This window comes from Microtus ochrogaster, linkage group LG1, assembly GCF_000317375.1.
Source record: "Microtus ochrogaster isolate Prairie Vole_2 linkage group LG1, MicOch1.0, whole genome shotgun sequence".
Lineage (NCBI taxonomy): Eukaryota > Metazoa > Chordata > Mammalia > Rodentia > Cricetidae > Microtus > Microtus ochrogaster.
The window spans coordinates 57,112,115-57,119,461 of record NC_022027.1 but is presented as its reverse complement, the minus strand read 5'-3'; the positions used below and the strand labels follow the sequence as shown (position 1 = coordinate 57,119,461).

The following is a 7,347-nucleotide window of genomic DNA, read 5'->3' as shown; positions in this document are numbered from 1 at the left end:
ATATATTTTAAAATATGCACACTTGGGGACTGGAAAAATGGCTCAGCAAAAAAACACTTCCTACTCTTCCAAAGCACTGGAGTTTGTTTGGTTCATTGGGCAGCTCTGAATATCTGTAATTAAAGCTCCAGGAGGTCTAGCACCCTCTTCTGGCTTTTGTGTGTAACAGCACACATTTTGCATATACAAACACGAACATAGTTTTAAAAAATTAAATATGTGCATTTGTATGTATTATGTGCATATTAATATACATGTTTAAATAAATTAGGATATGACTGTTCATCTTAAAAAGACAGTGTGTTTGCCTTAAAATTAATTTGGAGTGTTTATACTGAACCTCATTAAAAATGTTGCAGTATTGCCTCTCAGGAAATAGAAGACTCGATGATACAAGCCTAGGATATCTCTGTCTATGAGTTATCTGATTGCTGTAACTGTTAAATAGCTGTATGTTCAAGTTACTTTAAGATAATCATTGCTAGAAAGAAAACAAGAATTATAACCTCCAAATGAAAAGAAAAGCAGCAAAGGAAACTGTTCACAGGAGGCTGCCACACTCCCTCTCTTACCTGAGAGCCTTTGGGTTGTTTGGTTTCTGCCTGCTTCTCTGGTACATTTTACCACATTTCCCTTCACAAGTTGGGTCAGCAGGGCCTGCCTTTTCCTCTCTGTGTTGAAGGCATGCAGCACTGTGCACAGTTGTCTTCATGTTTGTATGAAGGCTGTTGCTCTTGCTGCTTCTTATATTTTCAATTCTTTACATTTCCCTGGAGTCTCTCACTGACTCAGAGATTCCCTGTCATCTTTGTAACGTAGCCTGCTCCCTCCCTAGTTACTGTATCTCATCTCTGTGTTCTCTGTGTGTGTGTGTGTGTGCTCGAGGGTGCCGTGCTGATACATGTAGATCAGAGGACTCCTTACGGGTTCCTGGGGTTGAAATCCGTCTTCAGGTTGGCGCAGACACCTGTACCCATTGCTGTCTCAGGACTGTGTATTATATTGTATAAGCCCTTATCAGTATTTGAATTATCTTCTTTTTAAGAACTAGCTGTTGTCCAGCATGGTGACCATATCTTTAATCCCAGCACGTAGAAAGCAGCAGCAGGCTGATCTCTGTAAATCTGAGGTTAGTCTGTTCTGCATAAGCAAGTTCTAAAATAGCCAGGGCTATATAATAAGACCCTGTCTCAAAAACAAAATGAAACAAAATAAAAGCCCATAGGTACATAAGTTAGAATTTTGTCCAATTTAATTCTGAATGCCTATACCCAGTCTTCTGAATGCTGAGATTATATCCATTGCTTCCATGCCCAGGTAACAATCTTTTTTGTTTGTTTGTTTGTTTGGTTGGTTTTTTTGAGTACCTGCCATGCAGTAGACACTATATTTGCTTTACTATGGTTTCTCTTTGTGTTGAAAGATGATTTTAAAACAGTATTTTAGAGTTCAGAGTGCTCTTGACTGAACAATGCACAGGTTTGCATTTTGACTCTTTTGAAAGTTATTAATTAAATATGTAGAGGGATTATTGTAGATAAAACGAGGCTAAAAGTAGTAAAGTTCCTGTTGTAATCACAAACTTGGGTTTGTCTCTAGACGGTAACGAGGCATTTTCAGGGGGTTGATTAGGTTTGATGGTTTATGGAATTACTGTTAATTTAGACATTTCTAATGTTTATAGGCCAAGTTATATAGAACAGTTCCTTATTCTCAGTGCATAATCAAGGATGTGATAGTAAATGTCATGATAGCCACTACTTTGATTTGAAACGGGGAAATTCGGGCAGATGTGAGAGACGAGGTGCCTTGCTGCCTGGGCTATTGGATCTAGTGGGTCAATTATGAGCTCTAATGGGTCAAAATCTCAAAATAAAACTTGTTTATCTGATTGTGTAGATTATTTTAAAACTTTTAGATCGAAACATGGCTTTTTAAAATCAGCTATCTTCCTGTCTAAGGAAGTACCCTTCCTGTGGCAAGATAGGGTAAGTTTTAACCAACATTGAAACAGATAAAGAAACAAACAAGAATGGCCTTTTAGGCATACCCCATGAAATTTATCTGAAAAATCGGTCTGGCTAAATTTCTAGACTGGAACAAGTCTGAGGGCCTGTCTTTTCTTTCTCTCGCTTTCCCAGTTTTACTTATGTCTAAAAGCACAAAACTCACTTTTTCCAGCCACTGTCGGAACAGCTCGATGCTGTCTCTTAGTTGATGTGCAAACTCTTGTTACCTTAAAACATTCTTTTCAGCATGGCTCGATGGACACATTTGATTTTAATCTTGGTGATGTGTTGGTGTACAACAGGTACAGGTGAAGCTGTCTCTGAGTAAAGGTCCCCCTCTGCCTGACCTGACACATGACTGCATATGTGTGTTTTCTCCTCTCTAGGGAACCAGCAGCTGCTGATGTTTTCTAGTAAGCCGCCAGAGAGTGATACGTTCTTAGCATAGTCTGTCTCTTCCTGATGCTTCCTCTGAGTGAGCTTCCATGATGAGGGGACAAAATAACTGGGTGTGACTGAGGTCGCCAGCAGCAGTCCGGTGAATACAAGTGTCACCCCTGAGAATAGTAACCATCCGGGACACGGTGTGCTGCACTGTCCGACAGCCCCTTCATTCCCTGTCATACACACAAACATGCTTTTGTGTGTCCAGAGAATTACTTTGTTTATCAAATATTTGATTTTTCTTCATTCTTTAGAGTATTAATTTTTAGTCACAGGATTCACATGTGTGGACTTTTCTTAGATCTTAAATAGTTTTTTTAGTTCTTCATATCAAATTTAAATAATATTTTCCAAACTGGCGGGGTGGGTCACACGTTTAATCCCAGAACTCAGGAGGCAGAGGCAGGTGGGTCTGTGTGAATTTGAGGCCAGCCTGGTCTACAGAGTGATTTCTAAACCAGTCAGGACTACACAGAGAAACCTTGTCAAAAGCTGAGTTAAGTTTGAAAGAGATTTGAGTTCAAAAGTGATCTAAACTCTTGGAGAGAGGGATCAACCAGCTAAGACCAATATGGAACAATGTGACATGAAACTGGCAGCAGAATTGGAAGAAAGCATTCTGTTACTAACAGTAATTTGAGAATATTTATTTAGAGTGTATATTTTTTATAGTGGCTAAAAGAAAATCCAACCTAAATTGCCTTAAGTAATAGGAGTTATAATAAGGATTAACTCCTAAGTCTTAGAAGTAGATTGCACTTCGGTGTTGTAGGAGGCTGCTCGTTCGTCTTTGGCCACCCAGACTCCCGAAATAGTCACTTAGAAACTATTAATTACATCACTGCTTGGCCTATTAGCTCTAGTTTCTATTGGCTAACGCTTACATCCTAATTTAAACCATCTCTATTAATCTGTGTATCACCACATGGCTGTGGCTCACCAGCAAGGTTCTAGCTGGCAACTTGTGTCTTTCCCCTCTGGCGTCTCCATGGTGTCTCCAAACTCCGCCTTCCTCTTCCCAGCATTCAGTAGTTTTCTTCGCCTAGCTCTGTTCTGCCCTTCTGTAGGTCCAAGGCCCAGCATACAGAGGGGAACCCACATCACTTCAGGGATCTTTGTCTACGGATCCCAGTTGCTGTTAACCATGGTTCTGTAGGCTCTGCTTTCTTTGCTTTTCTAGTTGAGCTTCGCATCCATGAGCAGATGAGTGTCCATCATCCACACAGGGCATTCCCACCTGTAGCGTCATGGCAGCGTTCAAAGGGGCCAGTTTTGGAGCATTTGGGTTTTTAAATTAGGAATACCCAACCTGTATGATGACTAAACTATATAAATTAAGAAATTAAAATTTACTGTGTAGAGTTTGTTGCTTTTTCTTAAAACAGTTCTGAAGCTTGAGCTAGATGCACACCCAGCAGTGAGCTGCACACCCAGCCCCCAGAATCTAGTTTAGAGTAGGCTGTCACCTTCATCTCTGTGATATGTTGGAGGGCAGTGAGTGTGATTGACTTCATCACATCCTAACCTCGTAGCTAGGCTGCTGGAGTCTAGCAGACACGTTCATCACATTGGTTGGCAGAGATTGGTTCAGTGGTTGCTCAAACAGTGTGACTTTTAAAACTTTTGGTGAAGTTTTACACTGTATCTTCTTATTCTGGCATGTGATACAGGTTGGATATCTCTAATCTGAAAATCTAAAATAAACTTTTTTGAAGATGACACAGTGCCGCAAATGGAAAATTCCACATGTGACCTCTTGACAGGTCTCAATCTAATGTAATTTGATTGAAAAGTATTTTCTGCTTATGTGAGCAGTGAGGTTATAGCGTGTACATGAGTGAGGTGTGCTGTGCACTCTGTAGCCACAGCACGGAGGAGACTAGGCTGGAGATGACCAGCTGCAGGCCTGAGCCACAGAATAAGCCAGGTCCAGTCCACATCACTTAGCCAATCCCGTCTCAAAGTGAAAATGAGTGTCTTCGGAGGTGGTTAATGCTAGGCAACCTCTGATGTGTGAGGCACAGGCTCGGTTGCCTGTTCTATAGAAATAAACCAAAGTATAAAGGTTGTAAAAATACATTTTATGTTGTGGATTGGGGTTTGTTTCAAAGACTTCTCATTATACATATGCAAAAATTTCAAAAACTGAACTATAAAACACTTCTCTAAACAGTTTAGAAAAGGGATAACTTAATCTTACTGTTTTTCATTTTAAATTCTTAGGGAAATACAATGAAAGTCGTATTCATTAATGGAACAAGATGCAGATTTGTATATATTTTGTGTGTTTGTGCTGGGGAATCTATCTCAAGTCCTCCCCCTGCATGCTTACTGAGCTGTATTAAGCCCCCACCCCTATGGCAAGGTCTGTTCAGCCCTGGTTGCTCTTACACTAAGGATGTCCTTGCTTCCAGCTGCCAAGTGCTGGGATTATAGTTCTGGGCCACCGTACTTAGCACAAAAGGTAGATCTGTTGCTTTACCAGATATTCATTTATCCATCATTCTAACCTTCTTATTTTTTGATGCATTTCAAAGTAAGCTTTATTATTTTTTGCTCCTGGACACCTAAGCGCTCACATTATTAGCAATCTGATTTGTTGACTCTTTGACTTAAGGCTTAGCGCAAATCCTGATGTAGATATTCTCATGGCAAAGCTAACAGGATGTGCATCTGTGCCTGTTAACGAATACCACTTTATACCTTTGTGATCTGACAAAAGGTGTGTGTGCAAGGTCTCCTTAGCGCATTCCTGGAGTGTTGAGCTCTTTCTTTAGTAAACCAGTGAACTGGCAATCTGTTGTTATCAGCTGGACCAAAAGAAAACCTCAAGAATGCAAGTCTCTGGCAGATTTATTAGTGTAGCTGACACTTTCCCCTGCTTATCAGAAACAAACATATGACACTGCCCGAAAGTAGGAAGCCATAAAATACTTGGAAAAGACTTAAACATTAGGTAATTGAATGAATTGTTTTCACAGTGTTGTTAATTAATATGTAATTCTCATAATATATTATAGTTCTTCAATACATATGTGAATATATATTATGCTCTTACACTGAAAGAGGGTCTTTGCTAAAGATGCTTTAGAGTAATATTTAACTGAAAGCCTGTTTGTAGGACATTAAAAATCAAGAATTTATAGGTTTATTTACTTAATGACAAATTTACACATTTGTCATTAAATAGCATTTGGGGCATTTCTTTGTTTCCACTTTTAAAATATCAGTGATAGCTCCTTAGGTGGAATATTGAATCCCGATACTCAGGCAGGGCTCTTTGACTGATGTGTGTGCAGGACTGGTGTGCTGCTGACAAGTGTTCTGGGCTCCTGTTGGAGTTGCTCAGCCTTCTCCTCCCACCCCAGTTTATCCTTCATGCCTAACAGTTGTTACTCATGTTGCAATTCAAATTTAAATCTAAATGTTATTCCCTAGTCCATTATAGCATCAGACTTAATTGAATAGAGGGGTTCCCCCCCTCAGAAATTCCTTTTGTCTAGTAAGTACACGTGTAAGGGACATGTGTGTTTGGTTTTGTGGTACTGAGGACCGAACTACACCACTGAGGTTTATCTTCAGCCTTTGTTTGTTGGTTTGAGGGGAGTTCATATGTATTTTTCACAAAAATAGTTTTTATTTAAATTTTTGTTTTAGACTTATTTTTATTTTATGAGTGTTTTGCGTCTATGTAAGTATGTATGTGTGTGGTAGACCACATGTATGTGTGTATGTAAGTATGTATGTGTGTATGTAAGTATGTGTGTGTATGTAAGTATGTATGTGTGTATGTAAGTATGTGTGTGTGTGGTAGACCACATGTTTGCATGATGCCTGCAGAGATCAGAAAGGGTGTCAGATTCCTTGGAACTGAAGTTACAGGTGATTGTAAGCCACCATGTGGGTACTGAGAATCGAACCACAGACCTCTGCAAGAAGAAGTACTCTTGACCACGGAGGCATGCCTCCATTCCTCTGCCTTTTTATCGTAAAGCTTCTCAGATGTCCCTTTTTCATCAGGACCATCTTTCCTCCAGAAAAATCCACTGCTCTAGGAAATTTATTTTTAGCTAAACCCTAATAACCACCTTTGGACTCCGTTGTTTTAAACGGGGGTCTCTGTCTGCATTGCAGGCCCCCCCCCCCCCCGCCCGTAGACGAGTGTAGCATAAACTGCTGTTCTGCTCGTTCTCCAGCCCCCAAACCCGAGGTCTCTGCTCTGCACCGGCTTCCTCACAGTGTAAGAGCTTATCCTGGGTTGGTCATCCTATTTATTTGTGTTGAATGTTATAACAGCCCACGTCTTCCTGGCAAAGGAGTTCACTTCTCATTTAATCAAGATTGTAGATAGGATAGGAAAGTTAGCCACACACCAGAGGATTGCTTAAGACACCTACAGAGTGACTGTTCCAAGTTCATCTCCAGTGCTGCTGGGATTGGGACGGAGACTGTCTGTCATCCGTGAGCGCCGGCCCCAGTGCACGCCTCCTTCCTGCGTGCTCCCCTGTGCTCCTCCCGCTCTCCTACTTCGAAGAGCAAGAGTTAGTGTGGATCCAAGGAGTTAGGACAGCCATGAGCACCCTGAAGGCCGGTGCAGCGTTCACCGGTCATTTTCTGTTGCCTATGCTGGTTTTTTCTTCTGTGCCTTTAAAATGTTTAAAAAGTGGAATGAATAAAAAAGTGATTAGTTTAAACATTTATAAATGATCAAATACCGTGTTTTAAAAATATTTAATAATACAATCTATTTGAAATATTAAATAAGTTTAGTAAACATAGAGTGTGAGCTATGTTTTAAATTTTTATTTTAAGCATGAATCTGTAGCTGTATGTATGAAATGTTCATAAGTGTGTGCACACACAAGGATACATGAATCTGTAGCTGTATGTATGA

General features: G+C 40.2%; 1 protein-coding gene across 5 annotated transcripts in view; it reads left to right on the top strand.

The window, feature by feature from the left end:
• The window catches only part of Evi5 (ecotropic viral integration site 5), a 139,187-nt gene that overhangs the window by 104,803 nt on the left and 27,037 nt on the right, over nucleotides 1-7,347 (top strand). The gene's annotated exons all lie outside the window — the stretch shown is intronic.